We start from the raw sequence: 24,381 nt of genomic DNA, 5'->3' as shown, positions 1-24,381 counted from the left end.
CACTCATACGTGACGGTATCTACTTGTACCTACAACTATAAGCCAATACAAATGCAAATGTATGCTTCCCTTTGTTTCTTCTTTCTGTACACACATTGACATACCTTTCAGTACTTGCTTAACGCATTACAGCTGTAAAATATACGTTTTTGTTATTCCCCTAGCCAACTTTCAGGACGGTGCTCAAATGTGCAGGCAAATTCTGAACGAACCTCTGTGCCTATTTTCAGCGTTTTTGTCATTACAAAAATATATTTAATATAGTTGTATAAAAATAAAAAAAAAATTTATGCGAGTATGTATTTTTAGTGTCAGTTTTGCGCAATTTCTTCCTTGTAACGTTGACGATTTTCTCTCATGTTTGCCGATTTTTCTTTGCATTTACATGAAATATTATTTGAATGCAACATTTGTAAACAAATTGTGGTCGTTCCACAACAATTGAATGTGTGCTTGCTCACTTGGGTCAGCTGTCTCTAGTTTTCTTGCTTATGTTTTTTGATTAATTTTGTAATAATATGTTTTGAAAACGTTTTTTCAACTAACAAAAAAAGCTAAAAATGGCTTAGAATTGCCTTTGAGTAATCGATATGTGGCAAGCAGTCCACATTTTTTCCATTTGTTCATTTCACTTGCTTCGTATGCTATGTAAAATTGGTGATTTATCATACGCCGTGTGGCACCAGTTGGTTTCTATGTTTCGGGCAAATTGCAAGTTATTGCCTTTCAGTGTAGAATGAAATACATGTAATTTATTAAAAACAGCTCTAAGCTATTTTCTTAGTGAATTGGCGAATATTCGGTGACATGAAAAATTTATTTGATATACTTTCAGAAAGTTTGGAATAAATTCTATTATAAAATTAATATTGCTACTCAATTGCGAGAAAAAGGAATTGCCGGCGGCACATAATATTATATTATATTAAACAACTTGTTGGCGCAGGTTTGGCATAAACATAGAATTCTCTTCGTTAGGTTTCTAAAGTTATTTGAAGGGTAAAATGTCACGTATACGCCCCCGGCTTGATAGGAGTACATACGGAGAAGTTCTTTAATGTAAACGCTTGCTGGCCTGTTCCACTGTTTTTTTTTTTTGAAGTTATAAAAGTGCGGAATATGGTTAAGTGAAGCCAAGGAGAAAATCTGTCATACATCGTTTTTAAAGTTTACATGTGAGGTGCTTTTTAGTCAAGTCAGAATTTACTTCTTCTTGCGGTGAATCGGCATACAAAATTAGAGGAATTTTGCACTTGAAGTACAAAATATGTTGAAGAATTTTATGTAGAATTAAAAAAATGTTTATTTAAAAAAAATTAGATTATAAAATTAAATTAAAAAAATTATTAATTGGCGCGTACACTTCTGTTAGGTGTTTGGTTCAGCTCCTTTTCCTATTTGTGGCGCACGTTTTGATGTTATTCCACAAATAGAGGGACCTACAATTTTAAGCCGATTCCGAATGGCAGATATTTTTTATGAGAAGCCTTTTCCTAACAGAAATACACTTTGCAATTGCCGGCCGTTAAATATTAGAAAAAAACTTTTTCATTTTGTTTCACGTACAGAGATTCGAAACTACGTTATCCGATTGGTAGTCATGCCCCAACCAATATTGCGAGGATAATTTATTGTTGATAAATAGTGGCAGCATAAAACATTTCTTTAAAATTTTGAAGGCAGGTTGTAGAAAAGATAAAACTTGGGCTGGTCGTTCCGGTATCTTAGAACCGACAGTGGGACTTATTTGTTTCTCAAAAATCAAAAACTGCATAAAACTTTAAAATATGATAAAAAATGGTCAGGTATGCAATTTAAGCACATAGTTCTAACTCCACTCGACTACTCAAAGTGTGACTGAATCTGAAGTGAACAGTCAATTGAAATAAATCTCTAAGCCAGTCGTACAGATTAAAATTTACTGAAAAAAGTTCTGAAAAGTAACGGGTGATCAATTAAGAGGAGTTTTTTTCATTTGCGTTTTTTTTACAGATCGCGCGCGAGTTGTGGCAAACTGTCATCGTGGATTTGTTGAACAGCGTTTGGCATTTCATCATGGAAAGACTCACATCGCAACAACGTGTACAAATTGTTCAACTGTATTATGAAAATCAGCGTTCTGTGACAAATGTTTTTCGTGCGCTTAGACCGCATTATGGTCAACATAATCGGCCTGCCTTAAACACTATTCGACATACCATCAACAAATTTGAATCCGAATATTCATTGGTGGATAATTCTCGACCGAATAGACCACGTCCAGCAAGAAGCATTGAGAATATAGCGGCAGTAGCAGAGAGTGTACGTGAAAACCGCGATGAATCGATTCGGCACCGTTCTCAGCAACTTGGACTGTCGTATGGAACAACTTGGTCAATTTTACGGAAGGATCTTCATTTAAAAGCATACAAAATACAGCTCGTACAAGAACTAAAGCCAAATGACCTTCCTGCACGTCACCGTTTTGCTGATTGGGCTCTTGAAAAGATTGAAGAAGATCCGCTGTTTTCGAGCAAAATTTTGTTCAGCGATGAGGCGCATTTCTGGCTCAATGGTTACGTCAAAAAGCAAAATTGCCGTATTTGGGATGAAGAGCAACCAGAACGGGTTCAAGAGCTACCTTTACACCCAGAGAAAACAACGGTCTGGTGTGGTTTATGGGCTGGTGGAATCATCGGTCCATATTTTTTCAAAAATGATGATGGCCGCAACGTAACTGTGAATGTAGCGAGCACCATGATATCGGACTTTTTGCTACCTGAAATTGAATCTAATGATCTCTTCGACATTTGGTTTCAACAAGACGGAGCCACTTGCCATACAGCTCGTGAAACAATGACTTTATTGAGAAGTCATTTCGGAGAGCAGCTGATTTCACGTTTAGGACCTGTGAGTTGGCCACCAAGATCTTGTGATATCACACCTTTGGACTTTTTTCTTTGGGGATTCGTGAAGTCCAAGGTCTATGCTAATAAACCAGCTACGATTGAAGCTCTGGAAGCCAACATTACGCGTGTTATACACGACATACCAGTCGAAATGCTCGAACGAGTGATTGAAAATTGGACCTTCAGAATGGACCACCTTAAGCGTAGTTGCGGCCAACATTTAAATGAAGTCATATTCAAAAAGTAAATGTCAAAGAATGTCCTTTCAAATGATAAATAAAGGTTTTGAACATAATTTACATTTTTGTTTTTTTTTTAACTATTGAAAAAAGCACCTCATGATTGATCACCCGTTATATACTATTTCACGCCGATAAGTGTAGGATTAATCAATTGCTTCAAATCATGAGTAGATTTTTCTGCAGAAAGCCTTTAAAAAGAATAGAGAGCTCTTCGCTTCTTTTGAAATGCTGCAATTTTATCAGTTAGTCGTAATGTATGACTTGGTTTTAGGAAATGATTTGTAGCAAAAATTATATTTCTAAGGAAATGTTTTTCTTAGCAGCTGCTAAAAACATTTTGTCTGTTGTAGGACTTTTTTGTACAATAACAAGTTTTGAATTTTCCTCTAAGCAGCTTTAGCAAATTTTTCACTTTCTAAATGGCAACACAATGCCTTTAGATACACATCATCATCATCATAGCATCCCAGTCTGGCGTAAACCATTGCTTCCATTACAATTTACCTCCACGTCACTCGATCGTTAGCTTTGTGTTTGATATCAGATATGCCTTCTATGCCATCTCTCTATCGTTTTCCCAGCAGACCTCTTCTTCTGTCGCCCTGTGAATTCGTTTCGAATATCTTTTTTAGAGTTCTATAGTTGCTAATTCCATTTGTGGAACAACATCGAGACGCACGCCACAAATAGGAGGAGGAGCTCGGCCAAACATCCAAAAAGGGTGTACGCGCCAATCATATACCATATATATATAGCGTTGCTCATTCATAAAATGTGACCATACCCGTAAAATGTGATCATACCATCGAATCCTTTGCGCTTTGATGTATCTCATTACATTTGGACCCCTGAGAAATCTATCTAACTCGTCGTTTTACCGAATGCGGTAAATACCGTCTTCAAGTCGTACAGGCCCATATATTTTTCTAAGAATCTTTCTTTCTTAGGTCTTATGACAGGTTTGTAAATTCGTAGTTTCTTGGTTCTAGAAAGTAATCTCGACTTCATCAACTTTGCCTGCGCGAAGAAAGACTTATTTGTCGTTTGTATCCTGGAAATAGATGTATCTTTCTGTGCGAGCAGCATAACTCCAAAATACTTAAAGTCATTGACCATTACAAAGCTATAGCTGCCGATTTCTGAGTTATGTGTTACGTTGCGTTCTACACCTTCCATATGTAGTACATATTTAGTTTTTCCTTTTGCTATTTAGCCCTTTAGATGCACAGTACTAGACAATTTTTCACACCAAAAACATTTTTTTTATATAAATTTCGAAATTTTCTTATCACAACGGATGCAAATTTTCCGCTAATATATTTCTTCTCTTAGAACTGATTTCTATTCTTCTTGATGAACGTGAAAACTCCTTAACCTTTACCAAAACGTATTAGTCGTTTCTTTCTCGCTCTAACCGGCGCTAGTTGGCCTAGCAAGTGCAGCTTAATCATTCCCCTATTCCTTTACTACCACCAGCTGACGAGGCGTTGATACTTTCAGAGCTGGAGCGCTTGTAACACTTTGGTCGACATAACCCAGCCAGCGGATCTCATACAGTTCACGCAACTCAATATTCCAACATCCGCGATATTCGCTGTTGCCAACGAGCAAATTTCCAAAGAGAATTCCTAGCGCGTCGTCAATCTATTCACTGTTCAAGTAGTTATACAAAGGGCGACCATGATACGAGGGATGCCTTTTATATGTCGAGATTTGGCAACCCTGGTATTGCAATCTGGCAACTGACAGCTATATCGCAAAGTTTAACATTTTTTGGCTTTTACGTACTCAGAACGTTTTGAAATACCAGCGCTATTTGTGTTGTTAACAGTAACTTAAAAGATTCATCTCGGTCCAAAAATGGAATCAAATCGTGAACATTTTCGTGCGACTATTTTTTACAACTTTCGACGTGGATTAACTCAGCAACATTGCATGGATGAACTTAACTCATTTTTTGGCGATGAAGCTCCACCAAGGACCAGTGTTTATCGATGGTATGGTGAATTCAATCGTGGTCGTAGTTCACTTCAAGACGAATTTCGTGAAGGTCGTCCAAAATCAGTTGTTGTTCCGAAAACCATTGATGCTGTGCGCGAACTGATATTGCAAGATCGTCATGTGACCTATCGTGAGATTGAGACAATCTTAGGCATTAGTGGAACCAGCACACATTCAATATTGCATAAACATTTGACTGTCAAAAAAATTTGTTCGCGTTGGATCTCACACAATTTGTCAATCGCTCAAAAAAAGGCTCGTGTCGATTGGTCGAAGGAAATGCTCAAAAAATACGATCGCGGGGCTTCGAAACACGTCTATGACATCGTGACAGGTGATGAATGATGGATTTACGTGTATGAGCGCGAAAGTAAACAGCAGTCGACTGTATGGGTGTTTCAAGATGAGCCAAATCCAACAAAAGTTGTTCGCGCACGAAGCACTTCCAAGCAAATGGTCGCCTGTTTTTTCGGAAAAACTGGACATGTCGCAACCGTACCACCAGAACAACGCAGAACAGTAAATTATGAGTGTTACACAACCATTTGTTTGCCAGTTGTCTTCCAAGAAATTAGGAAAACCAATCGCCAAAGACGGATCACTCTTCAGCAGGACAATGCGAGCTCTCACACATCGGCTCAAACAACTGCATTTTTGAGCACCCAAAACATCGAATTAATGGGTCATCCGCCGTATAGTCCCGACTTGGCACCGAATGACTTCTTTTTATTCCCGTACGTAAAAAACAAACTTAGAGGTCAACGTTTTTCGACACCTGAAGAAGCGGTTGCGGCATTCAGAATGCATGTTTGGAGGTATCTCATTCAGAGTGGCAAAAGTGCTTCGACAATTGGTTCAAACGCATGAAAATGTGTATAGATCTTCATGGAGAATATTTTGATTAAAATTTGGTTTTGTTCTCTAATCCCGAAATATAAAAGGCACCCCTCGTAAGAGGCTTATAAAGTATTAATTTTGTTCGTCGAGAGAGGGTTTTACTACTTAAACAGCGCATCTAATACCCCCCCGTTTTTTACAAACATTTCTACCACAGCACCACCTGACGGCGATTATTTGGTATCTTAATGAGGTATGTGGCAAAAATAAAGTCCATCTGTTAATCTAATCAACCGTTTATTATCTATTTAGCGAAGCTCAAATATTTGATTATCCGTCAGCTACAAACTAAATGCTTACCTGATCTGGAAATTACCAGCGCATCATTCCTAAAATAATGAAAATATAAATCGCTTAAACTAAGCTGTGAGCCGCTGTCAGTCTCACTAATTCATTGCATTGTGCTACTTTGAAAATTTCCTTAATTTTAAATAGACTTATCGACGATCGAATAATGTCTTGAGTACAAACGAAATGTGTGAATGACAATGCGTAAAAGTTTTAAGTGAAACGGTGGCAGTGTGGGAAAGAGGAAAAAGTAGTAGACAAGACAGTAGTAAGTAGTTAAGTAGTCAATACAAGAACAGCAACCAAATAGAAAGTGATTGTGAGTAGCGAAAAATAAGTACATAGTAAAGAGTAATAGGAATAGTTTAAGTAGAGTAAGAAGAAGAAAGTTTTAACAAGAAATCATGAAATTGAAGAACAAGACAGCTACAAGAACAAAGTGCACGCAGAAAAGCATTACAAATAAAAGGAAAAGAAGTGGAAATTAAGTAACTACCAAACGAAAGAAAACACAAAACAGTAAATATTGTAGTAGGAAAAAAGCAGCGCCCGCCAGCTGCACACAAGTAATTTTAAACATCGTGCATATTTGGCTGGGGCAGCCACACTTTACCTCGACACTTGAGCCCTTTGTGGGTGATGCCATGCAACAGCGAGCCGCAATGATCGCAAAACATCGGTGACAGGAAGGAGATGTGCTGCCATTTGTGCGGCATCTGATGGGCCTGGGAATAGGTGAGAAAACTGATGGAAAATTAACATAAAGCTTAGCGGGAGAAAACGAACAAAAAAATGCATTGGAAGGTACTTAATAGTCAGAAGGCAGGTGTTGTACTATAAGTAAATGGGGGAAAAGCAAAAAAAAAGTAATAATAATAGTAATAATAATAATTAAATTTATTTAGTTGGTATGGCATATAAAACAGGTGGAGGTGGAGGTGAAGGTTCAATGAGCGCTAAGAGAGCATGAATGAGAAAGTGAAGAAGGCACTACTTGAATGTGTAAAAATATATAAAAAATATTTCTTTGTAATTTTTAAGTTCAGGTATTCTTGAAGTAAACCATATTTTTTTTCTGTGCTTATGACTACATACTTTTCAAGTTGTATTTTCTTAGTGTTTGCTTATCATCATCTGACGTGAAAACTAAGTGTGCGTTTTCACTAGATTATGTTAACATTTCCACTTTTTCCTGCCACATTTTTTGAGCTCTAATTTTCTGTACATTTTCTTTGCATTTCCTTACTAAGCACTTAACTTCGAAAATACTAGAGTTGTTGGCACTTTTTTTACCTACAAGTAACAAAAATTAAAAAATAAAAATGAAAAAAAAAAAATGCATGCAGCTCGCATATTTTGCATGCTTTCTTCTTATATTTTACTTGCCTCTTACTTCCACCGTATTTTTCTACTTTTTTCACTTCTTTTCTACGTTATTCTTTGCCTTGGAAAACATGTCAGCTGGTTGAATGTTTTTTATGTTTTAATGTAAATGTTCACTTTAACATTTAAAATACAGATGTAACAAATACTACGCGAAAATTAACGCCATTCACGCGCTTTGCACTAAGAGAAGCGCACCAATGCGCACATATAGCTGCCAATACAGTTGCCCATATACATACAAATAGACATATATACAAACATATACATTCAGACATACGAATGGATGTTTGAAAAATGGCTGAAGTGATAAGTGAAAATCTACAATGGTTTTTGTTTTAATGGCGGGAAAAATGTAAGATTACATTTGTTCTAATGTTGCGTATACGCCACGGTGCCCACTGAGAGTTGATGTTGATGGAAATGGTAATTTGTGTGAAATACACTTAAAGTCGGTTGTATTTGATTATTTTGATAAACATTTTTTTTTTGTATAAAAAAATACTTCAATTACTTCAACTTATTTTTTGAATAAATATTTTTAGAATAAAAGCTTTCACCCATATGCAGACGCTCCTGCAATTTTAGTGAAAAATAACGAGAAACATTTTTGTGAAACATTCCAATCCTCTAACTCTTCAATAGATGGGTGCTTTTTGTCTCTTTTGTAGTAAAGGGCAAGAAATACTCATAAATGAGGAATATAGCGGGTTAAAATATACAACAAAAATATTTTCCATACAATATTGTTATGAGTCTCTTAACGCGCAAAAGTTCAAAATTCAACTTAAATACTAGAAATAAGTCAACACTTTTTTTCCATTCCGCATTCAAAAATTTTGTTATTTTGAAAAGGATTGCTTTTGTCGTACAGTGTAATAAATTATAGTTGGATCACTAAAAGAAAAATAAAACAAAAGAAAGAACTGAATTCCGTCAAGGAAGGAGTGGATGTTTACGTATGGCTCGAATTGGGACGGAAGAGTTGGTGGGTGAGTATTCTGTGAGCAGTTCCCCATCAAGCTAGAATTAAGGCTTCCGGACCACTATAGTGGTTTCCAAACAAAGGTAGCCGAAATTAATGAAGCAGTGGATTGGTTGCTCACTTCTGTAATTATTGTAAGGAATGTAAATAGCTACTTCGACAGTCAAGTGGGAATTAAAGCTTTGGGTTCGTTGTTTGTGCGCTCGAAATTAGTCGGGCACCAGTCATAGCGGCATAGGGGAATGCTGGAATGATGAGCTGCCTAGACAGAGGGCCCTGGAGATAGTTTTTAACGCAAAATGAGAAGATTAGATTGACCTGTGGTCTGCTTCAGGAAAGATGGGCCTCGCGTTAACTCAGCGAGGGGCTATTGCGCAAAAGTGCAATGCCGTGAGATCCTTCTGGCCACGGATAGATTGGAGGTGTTTCTAAGGGAACTTCTAAGAGTAACAAAGCTGCATCTATCGAAATTGGTAAACATCCTTACCGGACATTGTTCATAAGGTGTCCATGCGGTGGGACTTAGGATTGCTTTTAGTCCCTTCTACAGAAGCTGTCTGGAGGACGAAGTGGAATCATCTCAGCATCTTCGTCTCAGCTGCCTTGCTTTCATCGGGAAAGGTTTTAGACATCTGGGGTCACACTTGCGGATATTCCTGCTTTAAATATTACACATCTGAGGAAATTCCTCAGTAGCTTGAAGCGGCTAATACGAACGTAAATAGCCCCTGTTGGTCGTTATCTTCTAATTCCAAAGCCCCTTCTTCTTTTTTTCGCCTGTCTAGTTCGTTTCCTTCACCTTTCCCTTTACAACGGACGAATTTTGAATATTTGTCCAAGTGGGCTCCTTGCAAGGGCAGCCATTTATACTAATCCTAATCCATATTTAGTGGTTTAATGATGAATTCGTTATTTCCAAGGAATTCTAATTTTAGTTTCAATAAGTTTACCAAAGATTGTACGATTTGATGTAGTCTAGTGTACATCATAAAAAAAACAGAGAAACAAAATTTATATTCACCAACTCTTAAAATGCAAGAGGAATACGCTGCTACGAAACTTAAATGCCATTTATAAAAAAGCGAAAGTGGAAGCACATTTTTCCCTTAAGAAGGCTTATATTGAAAAGTAAGGAAAGTAAAGAAAATGAATAACCACTTTCAGAACGAAAAAATACGAATTCACGCATCAATAATTAAAGCCAGACGTTTGTGGCATACACACATACATACATACGCACATAAAGAGATTCCTGAAATCGTAAATACTATGCTTAGTGGAAGAATGATTGCAAAAATACTGAGCGAGCTGGTATGAAAATGTGTAGTTAGCCGTCTGCCTGGCCGACGACACAAGCCTTAAGTACCATAAATAGTTTGTGTCGCCGGAAAATCAAGAAAAAAATATCATACAAATACAAAAATTCACATTCATAACATGCGCGCATACTTTCACATACCTACATAAATTAATGTGTGTTTGTGTATTAAAAATCGCGAACTATATGTTGCATGCACACATTCATGTACACATTCTCATATGTTTTCTGCCTGCCTGCACGTTGACCTCATCGATATTGACATTGCCACACCGTTTCCAACGTTTTCAACGTCTGATGAGCTGACTTTCGCCAGTACGCCTACAATAACCGCTTCATTGCCTACTAATCTTCATATTGCAAATATCCTCGCCGTCGAGGCGAAGGTAAAAGAAAAGTCACGGACAAAACGAAAGGAATAATAAATCCAAATGCTTACTTTCTTACAGACTTGCATGTGTGTGGGTGTGCCAGTTGAAGTGTTTGTCTGCCGCATTAGGCGCCATTGGAAGCATTTATGAATGAGCACTGACCCTTCAACTTAGTATAGGCCGAATATACTTCATATATTATTTTATTAATGTAGTACACAATTGCTTATGTAACAATGTGTTCAGTGCAATGAATGTGTGTGGGTGTATACTTATGTATATTAAATATATCAGTTGAAAGAAGTAGATGTATGTAGATGTTTTATATATTACTGCGAAAAAGGTGTTAAATACCAGTAACAGAAAGGCAACTTAAATGCCAACTTAAATTGGTCTTTTTGCTGTACGTTTTCTGCGTAAATATATGTTTAGCGATATCTGAATGTAATAGATAATCGAATTTTTTTTTGTCGGGACAACAAGCAGGTACAACTCTCAGCGCCATGTCCATTGTACTGCACCCGGATTCCCTTCTGAATTATCTTTAAATCTACCCGGCCTCCGAAGAAATCTGAGTTGATATTTTGGTGTCAAGAAGCCAAGGTGGCGAGTGCCAAAGACTTCAAGCCTGATTTGAGCGAAGGCCGAGTAGACGCACAGAAGGTGGTCTGCCGTCTTAACCTCCTCCACACGTGCTGGGCAGAGTACCTTGTCTGAGATGTCATGAGTTTAAATATGCTGTCGCTGCAGACATCCATACAGATCTGCCTCTCCTCCTATTTTCTACAACAAAGTTCACTGAATAATAGATAATCTTATTTTTGAATGCCTTTTTAATAAATCAACAACAAAAAAAAGATTTTGAGTGATGCAATTTTTTTATTAATTTTGAGTTTTACGTACTCCTTTGCTTTGTCTGTTTGAGTACTGTAGCTGCCTGATTCACAAGTGTCAAATATTATTGCAAAAATCATGAATCTTCCAGTTCGTTGATTAATTTTGCCGCATATCAGATTTGTAACCAGTCTTGCGGATTCCTCGTATTCTTATAGTAATAATATTGAGAGAAGCATGCTGTTCCTATAATTGGTCTGAATCAAGCTTTTTGAATAATGTCTTGAACTTACAAAAAAAATTTTTTTTTTTATTTAAAAAAATGTCCAAAAAATTCAAAATGATTTTCAATTTATATTACAATTTTTTGTTTTTTCGAAAAGTTTAAAACAATGTTTAAAAAATTCAAATGAATTTTAATTTACAATGTTTTTTTCAAAAAATTAAAAAAAAATTCCAAAAATTCAAAATGATCTTTATTTACAGCAACTTGTTTTTTTTCAAAAAGTTTAATAATAATTTCCAAAAAGTTTGAAATAATCTTTAATTTACAAACATTTTCTTAACAAAAAATTTGAAAAAATTTCCAAAAAATTCAAAATGATTTTTATTTACAATATTTTGTTTTTTTCGAAAAGTTTACAACAATTTTCAAAAATTTCAAATTGATTATTAATTTACAGTATTTTGTTTTTTCGAAAAGATTACAATAATTTTAAAAAAATATAAAATGATCTTTAATTTACAAACATTTTCTTTACAAAAAAATTAAAAAAAAATTTTAAAAAATTCAAAGTGGTCTATAATTTACAAAAATTTTTTTTTTCAAAAAGTTTCAAAGAATTTCCAAAAAGTTCAAAAACTTCTTTAATTTACAAAAAAATTTTTTTTGTTTTCGAAAAGTTTAAAACAATTTCCGAAAAATTAAAAATGATCTTTAATTTACATACTTGTTTTTTCGAAAAATTTCCAATAAATTTATATAATTTATATTACAATATATAAATAAATTTCCAAAAAATAATTTCCAGAGATCTCGAAAATTCCTTTAATTTTATTTAAAAAAAATTTTTTTTAAATTTCCAGAAAATTCAAAATGATATTTAATTACAATAATGTTTTCTTTGAAAAAGTTTAAAACAATTTCCACGAAATTCAAAACGACCTTTAATTTAAAATTAAAAAAAAACCAAAAAAATTAAAATTTTGTTTTTTATTTACAATACATACTTGTTTTTTCTTCAAAATTTTCAAAAAAATTTTGCGAAAAAATCTAAAAAAATATACTTTTAAAGTAGTCTCTAAAAAACTTAAAAAATACGCTCTCAGCGTAGGCATTTGGCTGAAGGCAATATTGTAGCGCACTTGGCAATGCCCCTTTCTTTTATCTCAGTTAAAGCCTTTACCTAAACTGCGTTTCATGAGCTTAGATCAATACCTGAAAAACTAGTCTTCCAACAAACAAAAGAACAAAAAAAAAAAAATACCAGTCTAACGGTTAGACTTGATAGAAGTGAAACCTTCCGTAAAACAAACTGAGAGAGAATAAGACGAAAGCAGCATTAGGAGCAAGATAATTATAGGTTCATTATAATATTGCTATAAAGTTCCTATTTTATTTTCTTCATTTTATCATTATTCATCCTCAATGTTTTCAATTTCAACAAATGGTACGAGTGGCTTATGATAGATAAAATATGATACAAATGCTTTGGTTTCGATGTTGTCAAAAAAAATACCCAAACGGACCGAAGAAACAGACTTACAAATTTCTTCCATTTTCGTCTACTTGTATTCATATAAAAATTTATGTCTCTTCCCACCAAAGCTAAATGTATTAGTATATTTCTTCTTGTATTTATTCAAGGCTGAAATCCCGGCGGTACTGCAATACCGGGCCAACCCGTGGCAGAGGTGGAGAGCAAGCCCCTAAAACACTCCGCCCATTTCCAAAAATTAGTTTAACATTTGTTGTCCTCCGATGGAGGATCTATCAGATGTTAAGCTGATAACCACACTACCTAGTCAATACATTTTAAATAATAAACCTAATAAACCACGCTCACAAAAATTATTTATATCAACATATAATATAACGCTTCGTAACTAATTAACTTTTAGGCCAGCGACGACAACATGGCGCGGTAGCCGAGCGACTAGCAATGTGAGCTTCCGATCCAAAATCCTTGGTTCGAATCACAAGAAAAAATGAAAGTTATTTTTATTTAGTTCGTCGCTACTTTTATATCAACATATAATATAACGCTTCGTAGCCAAGAAGGTCGCTTTTTCGTTTCACTTTTCTTCAAATCACTCCCAACGATTCTAAAGAAGTTTTCACTTCAAAAATTTGATTGTAATAAATGCTCAGAAGTTTAAGCTCTTTACCGCATCCGTGCCAGAGCATCGAATAATCTTGACTTAAAGCTTCACAACTAACTCTGGCTGGTTAGCTGGAATCCGCACCGAGGGTATGAGAAATAGCCTATACTTTTCTTTTAGGGCATATGTAACGGTCATCCAAGTAGATAAGTATTCCGAAAACACAAAAAGATTAAAAAAGCGACCATAAAATTAAAAAGTATATCAGTTAAAATATTCCACAAAATTCTCGTGAAATTCTACTGTTCATATAGAATTTACAATGAAATTTTAGAAATCGCTTTATAACCCTTTTTACGTGCAAGATAAAGATTTTTATAACCAAAAAGTTTGGCAACTTTTTTCAACGTGCTAGACCATGACTTTGTCAGTTTTCTGCTCCTACCAAAAAATTCAAATTTCTTTGTACCAGTTTACACTATAATTATAACTGGAACATAAGCAAATCAAAGAACCAAATTTCAAAACAATCTCGTTTTCTCTCCTATTGCGCCTAAGTGGGATGAAAAAAGACAAGCAAAACAAATACAAAAAGGGCGACCTGTAGAATAATGGACTTCTCGCCGTTTTGTTACTAGGCATCACAATTTTTCGGCAGTGCATTGAAGTTATACAAAATTGGTCTCAAGTTGATCTAAGTCATCTGAAAAAACGAGTATAAAATTTCATTCGCCATGGATATTGACTTCAAACGTCAACGATAAAATTTAATATCTCTTCAATATCTCTTGCAAGTATGCGTCATTTCGACCTTTATTTTTTTTTAATTTGAAAAATATTAAGTGCTTTGGGTCGATGGAGGATTAAAATATATATATATATATATTATATACAATATAATTGGCTCGTACACCTTTTTTGGGTGTTTGGCCGAGCTCCTCCTCCTATTTGTGGTGTGCGTCTTGATGTTATTCCACAAATGGAGAGACCTTCAGTTTAAAGCCGACTCCGAACGACAAATATTTTTATGAGGAGCTTTTTCATGGCAGAAATACACTCGGAGGCTCGCCATTGACTGCCGAGGGGCGACCGCTATTAGAAAAATGTTTTTCTTAATTTTGGAGTTTCGCCGAGATTCGAACCAACGTTCTCTCTGTGAATTCCGAATGGTAGTCGCGCACCAACCCATTCGGCTACGGCGGCCGCCAAGGATTAAAATGTTCCATACAAATATTGCTTGGAGAATTTTCATAGGGGTCTTCTCAGACGAATAAAAGAACACTAGTACGGGTTGGAGTTGTTCAGTAGGGATATCGCTTTGTTGACTTCTCCGCTTGTTAATCAACTGTGTTTCTCGATCTGGTTGTGCGACCACTGTGGCATGGCGTATGTCCAAAATACGTACATACACACATAAACTAATAAAATATCGCACAATGTGTAAAGCGAGCTAATAGCAATGATCCTGCCAAGTTGAGCACTTCTAACACTGGAAACTACTTCCTATACCTCCCTGCTATACAAGAAGAAAAAGAAAACAAAAATGGCTTATACTTCAAACTTTCCTTTATCAGACACTTGCGAACCACTTTTGTTGCGGTCCAACTCTACATAAATCATTACGTTAACGCATTAATAAAATATACAGTACGAATTTGAAGTTGCTCAGCACAGCTGCGCCGAAATCCTTGAAACATTAGCCCCAGGCCAGTGGCTTTCAAACTTGAACAATGCAATGACAGTATACAGGCAAATAAATATTTTGAAATATGTTCTAAAAGTAGTGAACAGACAGATTTTGACCGTGCTTTTATGCCTGTGTATACATACATATGTACGTGTATACGAATGTTCTTGTTGCCAAAATTGCGACTTCAACGCACTTGTGGTCTTTGGTGGCTTTGTTGCTGCCTTTGCTTGTTGTGCTACCTTTGCTGCTCCACTAAGGCTTGATTGTTTGAAATACTTGGTTGGCATTGTGCCACCTGCACGTTGCACGAAACGGAAGCGCTCATGCTACCGCCAGTGGTATGCTTTTGTGTCTTATTTGAATGTTCGTTTTGTCACTGTTGTTTGGCCGCTTTGTTATTGAGTGCAAATTCAGTAGCGCAGAGTCGTTGTTGCTGCCTCCATTGTGTGGTTTGAAGTTACTCTTTCGAAGTTTTGTACTAAGTTTTATTGTTTGAATTTTATGTAAATACATACACACAATACTTGTTGCTTTAATTTTTGTTGCGCGCATGGCTTTTACTTCCATGTGGATTTGGCATTTAATTGAGCGATTTTCTGTTGCTTTGTTTCAACATTTTGTTGCTGTTGCTGTTTCAGTTAACGCTCATACTCTTCTTCTGCTACACTTTTGAGTTAATATTGGAAAAGTTTTGTGCTGCATGTGCGATTTCAACGTACTTTGCTTTCTTCTTCTTTTTTCCATTTCAATATTTTTCTTCACCTTTTCCTTGCTTTTATTGCTATTTTGTTAAAGTTTCCTTTTTATTTGTTGTTATTGCCTTTCGTGCTCTTCCAATTTCCCCTTTAACTCTGGCACATTTTTCTTTCGAAATTACAATCACAGTTCTTGTTATTTTTTTTTTCACTTTTCGTTGTTCCTGCTGCTGCTCGCGGCTTTTCTATAAGCGTGAAAATTTCAATAACCATTAATTCAATTGAAATTTGATTTTTCATTCATACTTTTTCAATTGGCATTATGCTGCTTTTTGCTTCGATAATTTCTTTTCAAGTTTATTTAGACGAAATTGTTTGCAATTCGTTTGCAGTCTGATAAATTTCTGGCGAATATTCGTCTTGAAAATTCAGTAAATTCAGAGTAATCCAAAAAAAAGAAAAAATCATATAATGTACAAATATTTTTTATAAATCTTTAATTTAATAACCTAGCGCAATTTACTCAGCTCACCAATGTAGTGGGCTCCACTAATCAAGTCGTTAAATTATTTTTAACTTAAAGTGCGCCTTACGTCTGTTCGTTTTCTAATTTCCCTGCTTGCAGGGTCTAGAACTACGGCAGGTGTGTAAATTTTTGGTTTGTAATGCCGATTGTTGGAATTAGCGGTCTTTGGGTATTGAAATTAGCTGTCAAAGAGGTTTAAGTGCTTAAATTTAGTTTGACTCAAATTTACATTTCTTGGCGTGGAAAGATGCGTGTTAAAGCGCTCCAGCGGCCGAATAAAGGCCGAACTTTATCGATTTTTTGGATTTCCCCTGAGTTTTTAAGTAATACAAATGCATCGTGAATAACTTTTTAGTTTTCGCAATACGGCGCTGTAATTAAATTTAGAATTAAACCTGTTGAAAATATTTTTCCACTATACTAAAATATAAAAAAAATTATTTTTTCACTTCATTGAAATATAAAAAAATATATATTTTTGCCCTTCAGTCCAGTTGGTCTTGGTTTTAATTATATTATTGTTTATTTTTGTTTCATTTTTTGATATTTAATTCTTAATTTGTAACGCCAAATTAATATTTTTGAAACATTTTTGCAATTATTATGAATTCAGAATAATTTTTTAGTTCATAAGATACAGTTTTTGTTTAATTTTAATCCAATTTCCAAGTAATGCTGAGTTGAGTAAATTCCTTTTATGTGTATTCAGTAAGAAAAATATAAATTAGAAATTCATTATTTAAATTTTAATAATTTTTTTTAATTTTTAAATAAATTTCATAAGATAAGTTTAATGTATTTTTAATTTTTAACTGTCCAATCTTCAAGTCATGGGTTTGATTGATTGGTTTTAGTGGGGATTCTTTCAAAATCCAAAAAGCGCTTCCGCACCATTTTGTTGCCACATCCTCGTTACCAGCTTGTTAACCAGTTATTTACAGAATGACTATATCCAGTCTGTGCGGTTCAGGAACCTTATCAGGCTGTTGACATCTAAACCAGATAGCTGTTCAAGACTCTCGAACAGCGGTTTGCCCAGGGTTAACATTCTGTCCCTCCATAGGGCAGGACATTCGCAGAGGAAATGGAATATTGTTTCCTTTTTCTCCGGTTGTTTACAACTGTGACAGTATGTGTCGTAAGCGACCTCATTTTTCAAGTCATACTTCAAGTCATACTGCGTGAACAAAACTTTTTATTTTTAAGTTCTTTTTATATGTATTTTAGATGACAAGAAGTGATGATTTTGATGCCCAAGTCAAACTGAGTCAAGCAAAAAAGTTTTTTTGAGTTAAGTCCTCTTTGTATGCATTTTAGATCGCAAGAAGTATATCAATAAGAAATCTAAAAAAAATTTAAATAAATATATATATATATATAAAATATATATATATATGTATATATATATATATTATAGATATACATACTTTTATTTTAAAATTTCCTATTTTATATCTTTAACTCTCCAAACTTCAAGTCGTACTGAGCCAATGTTTTTCGAGTTAAGTTCTTTCTTTAAGTTCTTTCTAAATTTGGAATAACTTTTATTTTATAATTTAAATACCAGCTATTTTTTTTAAGTTTTACTATTTAAGCCTATAACTTGGTTGGCTATGAAGTTGGTTGAAAAAATTCTTTTTACTTGTGCATTTGATGACAGAAAGTAAATAAGCAAGAAATTTAAAACTTTTCTTAATAAATTAATAAAAACAAATAAATAATTTTTTAAGCCCTCACGACCTGTGTGGCACAGCAAAAATTAAAGATTAATTTGTAATGTAGATGCCTTGGACATCTGCCGGCCATTGGCAACTCCTTAATTGTTGTTAAAGGGGTATTGCACAACTTATTTCTCAGCACAGCGCAGGAAAGATGAAGCTATTTTGAAAACTCAGCGGCCTCAGTAGACGAGACAATAGACGGATAACTCAAAAAGTATTGGGAACTCCACGCCATTCAATTTGCATTCCATTCTCTGTGATTACCCGCAACTGCATGCTCGGCATATACGCGAAAGAGCCAGGTTTAGCATTTAACGCCCATTGCAGAAGCTGACCTTTCAGAGAAGGAGACTATTGTGCACTTTCTCTGTAAATGTCCGGGTCTGGCAGTTAGACAATTCAGGTCACTGGGTGCTCCTTTCTTCGAAAGAAATCCGATCAATCTGCTCCATGGCATCAACAGCTCTGGCTGGCTGCAGATTTTTTCCTGTATTGTATTAAAATGGCACTTTAGTGCTACTTAGGGAATGCCAGAGTCGTATTTCAACCATTTCACCTAGCTGACAAATTTAAAAATATTTTTTTTTAATATATACAAATTTTGAAATTCAAGTCAAAAAGTTAATTTGTGGTTTTTAATTTTTAATTAATAAATTTTATTTTTTAATACTTAATTTTTTTTAATTGTGTGAAAATTAACATTTTTTTAATCTAAAATTTTTTCATGTACGAATATCCAATCTAATTTTTTTTTAATTTTTAATTGCAAAATTTCAAACCTGTATTTTTTTTTTGTTTTTTTCAAATGTACATCATTTTCAATATCATAATTTTATTTCAAATTTGGGAATTAATTTTGTGATGCTATTGCTTTAGACATTCATTTAAAAACACAATTTTCAGTTTTAATGTTTAAAATTTTTAAATTAGAAGGTTAATGCCATCTTGTTTTTTTAATTTGAAACTTTTTTTTTAATTCTAAATTAAAAAGTTAAATATTTTGTGTATTTATAAAACTTTAAAATTGAAAATCGTAAAGCTTACGTTTTTTTAATTTTTAATATTTAATTTGCAAACTTATGCCTGGAAATCTGTGCAATATTTTCAATTTTAAAATAATTCCTTTCTTATAATTTTTAAAAGTTTGAAGTACTAATTCCTGGAAATCTGTGCAATATTTTCAATTTTAAAATAATTCTTTTCTTATAATTTTTAAAATTTTGAAGTACTAATTTTTAATGCTTAACTTCTTTTGATTTTTAGTATTTAATTTGCATGTTTAATGTTTGAAAGTCTGTGTAATGTTTTTAAATTGAAAATACATTTTTTTGTAATCTTTTTGCTACTTTAAAAAATAATGCTTATTTTTTTATTTTGGATATTTAACTTCAAAATTACAAAAAATTTAGTTTTCAGGCTCACAAAAAAATTTTTGATTTTCTTATAATAATAAAATAATAATCAAAACAAATATTCTTTCACCATAGACGGAGTTATAATATCGGTGAAATGTTCAAATTGAAACTGAGAAATTATTTTACAAATTTTAAATATTTTCTTTTATAAAAACCATTTGATATGAATTCATCATGAAAGTATTACGGCGATTCAGGATAAACTGAATATTCATTCAGAATAAACAAATTATCACCATTATCGGTTCCTGTTTCGCCCACTGGTGCATAGGGTCTCAGTAAAAAACCTCTGATTCTATTTTTTGCAAGAAACTTGAATTCGTTCCAAGCTTTTTCTGACGTTTCAACTTCCTTCTGGACAGTTCTCCTCCAAGACGGCCAACCGTGCGAGCACCTTGTAGATTCCAATCCAGTGCTTGACAACAGATTTCCTTTGCGTCCTTGCGAAGCGTATGCCTAATCCAACTCTGCTTTCGCAGTTTTATCATGTGAGCTACCGACTGGATTGCGCACCTCTCGAATAGAGCCAAATTATGATGGGCTTTTTTACTCTGTTACCATCGTAATTTATATCTGCCAATATGCCAGGTTTTTTGCACTTAATGTTGAACTGCCCTATTGAAATTTACAAATCACATTTTTGAACCTTTACCAGCTACTTATTTCCAATATTCTAAGCTTACATCTTTTTTAACATCCCAAATGTATATTTCGAGAATTCTTCCCTCGCCACTCATTCTGTGTCTTTTGAGCGGCGCCTTTTCACATTTTCTTAAACACCGCTTACATCTTATCGATTGATTGCCATCATTTCATCTTCACCTCTGTTTTGATTATTTGACAGTAATTGTACAATATTTGATTTCATTTATTCCATCAGCTTTTGTGCTCATGAACGAATGAATGCCTACTGCAGCCAGTCACTGAGAGTTTTCCGCCTGTTTGTTGAATTGATTCAAATTGTTGTTGATTTGCGTAGAAAAAATAACAGATTCAGATAAAATTTATGTGATTCGTCTGTCGTATTTCACTTTTGAACTTTTTAGGTGTAAGCAGTTGTAAAAAGTTACTATGGTAATCTGATTGAATTGGAAAAAGGCACAAAGAAAAACAACAACAATATTTATGTGAAGAAATTTAATACGGGAGTGAGCGCACATCATCATTAAATTGCCATCAACTGCAGACTACTTGGATGTGGGAGTGCATATAAATTCTGCTGAGAACACAAGGGGGCTTAACTGCAGTCAGGGGGCTTATCTGCAGTTATAGTGAGTTAATGAACTTAAAAAGTAAAATTGCATGCCATTTGCTGAAATTGTTGAGAAAAATATCTTTACAGCGGTCTGAAAAGCGAGATTCTTGAATTGATTTTTGAATTATATAGTATTTTGAAAAAAAAAAAAATGTAATAAAAAAATAATAATAAGAAAGTCTATGGCTTGCAAAAACATTGGCAAAAAAAAAAAGTTTATTTATCAGAGCGACATGCAAGCGAACAAGTCCGCAGTCGTAAATTAATAAAAACAAATAAATAATTTTTTAAGCCCTCACGACCTGTGTGGCACAGCAAAAATTAAAGATTAATTTGTAATGTAGATGCCTTGGACATCTGCCGGCCATTGGCAACTCCTTAATTGTTGTTAAAGGGGTATTGCACAACTTATTTCTCAGCACAGCGCAGGAAAGATGAAGCTATTTTGAAAACTCAGCGGCCTCAGTAGACGAGACAATAGACGGATAACTCAAAAAGTATTGGGAACTCCACGCCATTCAATTTGCATTCCATTCTCTGTGATTACCCGCAACTGCATGCTCGGCATATACGCGAAAGAGCCAGGTTTAGCATTTAACGCCCATTGCAGAAGCTGACCTTTCAGAGAAGGAGACTATTGTGCACTTTCTCTGTAAATGTCCGGGTCTGGCAGTTAGACAATTCAGGTCACTGGGTGCTCCTTTCTTCGAAAGAAATCCGATCAATCTGCTCCATGGCATCAACAGCTCTGGCTGGCTGCAGATTTTTTCCTGTATTGTATTAAAATGGCACTTTAGTTCTACTTAGGGAATGCCAGAGTCGTATTTCAACCATTTCACCTAGCTGACAAATTTAAAAATATTTTTTTTTAATATATACAAATTTTGAAATTCAAGTCAAAAAGTTAATTTGTGGTTTTTAATTTTTAATTAATAAATTTTATTTTTTAATACTTAATTTTTTTTAATTGTGTGAAAATTAACATTTTTTTAATCTAAAATTTTTTCATGTACGAATATCCAATCTAATTTTTTTTTAATTTTTAATTGCAAAATTTCAAACCTGTATTTTTTTTTTGTTTTTTTCAAATGTACATCATTTTCAATATCATAATTTTATTTCAAATTTGGGAATTAATTTTGTGATGCTATTGCTTTAGACATTCATTTAAAAACACAATTTTCAGTTTTAATGTTTAAAATTTTTAAATTAGAAGGTTAATGCCATCTTGTTTTTTTAATTTGAAACTTTTTTTTAATTCTAAATTAAAAAGTTAAATATTTTGTGTATTTATAAAACTTTAAAATTGAAAATCGTAAAGCTTACGTTTTTTTAATTTTTAATATTTAATTTGCAAACTTATGCCTGGAAATCTGTGCAATATTTTCAATTTTAAAATAATTCCTTTCTTATAATTTTTAAAAGTTTGAAGTACTAATTCCTGGAAATCTGTGCAATATTTTCAATTTTAAAATAATTCTTTTCTTATAATTTTTAAAATTTTGAAGTACTAATTTTTAATGCTTAACTTCTTTTGATTTTTAGTATTTAATTTGCATGTTTAATGTTTGAAAGTCTGTGTAATGTTTTTAAATTGAAAATACATTTTTTTGTAATCTTTTTGCTACTTTAAAAAATAATGCTTATTTTTTTATTTTGGATATTTAACTTCAAAATTACAAAAAATTTAGTTTTCAGGCTCACAAAAAAATTTTTGATTTTCTTATAATAATAAAATAATAATCAAAACAAATATTCTTTCACCATAGACGGAGTTATAATATCGGTGAAATGTTCAAATTGAAACTGAGAAATTATTTTACAAATTTTAAATATTTTCTTTTATAAAAACCATTTGATATGAATTCATCATGAAAGTATTACGGCGATTCAGGATAAACTGAATATTCATTCAGAATAAACAAATTATCACCATTATCGGTTCCTGTTTCGCCCACTGGTGCATAGGGTCTCAGTAAAAAACCTCTGATTCTATTTTTTGCAAGAAACTTGAATTCGTTCCAAGCTTTTTCTGACGTTTCAACTTCCTTCTGGACAGTTCTCCTCCAAGACGGCCAACCGTGCGAGCACCTTGTAGATTCCAATCCAGTGCTTGACAACAGATTTCCTTTGCGTCCTTGCGAAGCGTATGCCTAATCCACCTCTGCTTTCGCAGTTTTATCATGTGAGCTACCGACTGGATTGCGCACCTCTCGAATAGAGCCAAATTATGATGGGCTTTTTTACTCTGTTACCATCGTAATTTATATCTGCCAATATGCCAGGTTTTTTGCACTTAATGTTGAACTGCCCTATTGAAATTTACAAATCACATTTTTGAACCTTTACCAGCTACTTATTTCCAATATTCTAAGCTTACATCTTTTTTAACATCCCAAATGTATATTTCGAGAATTCTTCCCTCGCCACTCATTCTGTGTCTTTTGAGCGGCGCCTTTTCACATTTTCTTAAATACCGCTTACATCTTATCGATTGATTGCCATCATTTCATCTTCACCTCTGTTTTGATTATTTGACAGTAATTGTACAATATTTGATTTCATTTATTCCATCAGCTTTTGTGCTCATGAACGAATGAATGCCTACTGCAGCCAGTCACTGAGAGTTTTTCGTCTGTTTGTTAAATTGATTCAAATTGTTATTGATTTGCGTAGAAAAAATAACAGATTCAGATCAAATTTATGTGATTCGTCTGTCGTATTTCACTTTTGAACTTTTTAGGTGTAAGCAGTTGTAAAAAGTTACTATGGCAATCTGATTGAACTGGAAAAAGGCACAAAGGAAAACAACAACAATATTTATGTGAAGAAATTTAATACGGGAGTGAGCGCACATCATCATTAAATTGCCATCAACTGCAGACTACTTGGAAGTGGGAGTGCATATAAATTCTGCTGAGAACACAAGGGGGCTTAACTGCAGTCAGGGGGCTTATCTGCAGTTATAGTGAGTTAATGAACTTAAAAAGTAAAATTGCATGCCATTTGCTGAAATTGTTGAGAAAAATATCTTTACAGCGGTCTGAAAAGCAAGATTCTTGAATTGATTTTTGAATTATATAGTATTTTGAAAAAAAAAATGTAAAAAAAAATAATAATAAGAAAGTCTATGGCTTGCAAAAACATTGGCAAAAAAAAAGTTTATTTATCCGGACGACATGCAAGCGGACAAGTCCGCAGTCGTCATTGCAAAATCTCAAAAAGGATAGTCATTCAGCATTTGCTTAGATGTGACAGCGGCATTTTTTTCCATATTAAAGGCAAGCGTTCAGCGGTAGAAGATTTGGGTTAAGTGAAGGTGCTGTGCATGAAGCAATTGTCTACTTCGAAAAGCTTGAAGAATTTTTGTTACTTGGAGAGCATAAAAAAATTGGTTAATCGTTGAATAAAGTACAAAGTAAATTTTTATTACCACAGCCAAGCGGCAATAAGGGCCCTCGGGTCAGTAAGCATTCGAAACTGGTCAGGGAAAGCTTGACCTCACTTTCGACTGCTTCCGAATTATTTGACATAAGCCTCATCTGGGTTT

General features: G+C 34.0%; 1 protein-coding gene and 1 pseudogene across 1 annotated transcript in view; both read right to left on the bottom strand.

Moving 5' to 3' along the window:
- LOC129243794 (protein kinase C, brain isozyme-like) overlaps window positions 1–24,381 on the bottom strand; it is an 85,718-nt gene that overhangs the window by 39,330 nt on the left and 22,007 nt on the right. The window lies entirely within an intron of this gene.
- LOC129246516 (U2 spliceosomal RNA) lies at window positions 13,066–13,251 on the bottom strand (annotated as a pseudogene).

Source organism: Anastrepha obliqua, chromosome 4, assembly GCF_027943255.1.
Source record: "Anastrepha obliqua isolate idAnaObli1 chromosome 4, idAnaObli1_1.0, whole genome shotgun sequence".
Lineage (NCBI taxonomy): Eukaryota > Metazoa > Arthropoda > Insecta > Diptera > Tephritidae > Anastrepha > Anastrepha obliqua.
The sequence above is the reverse complement of the archived record's forward strand: the minus strand, read 5'-3'. Positions and strand labels throughout refer to the sequence as shown.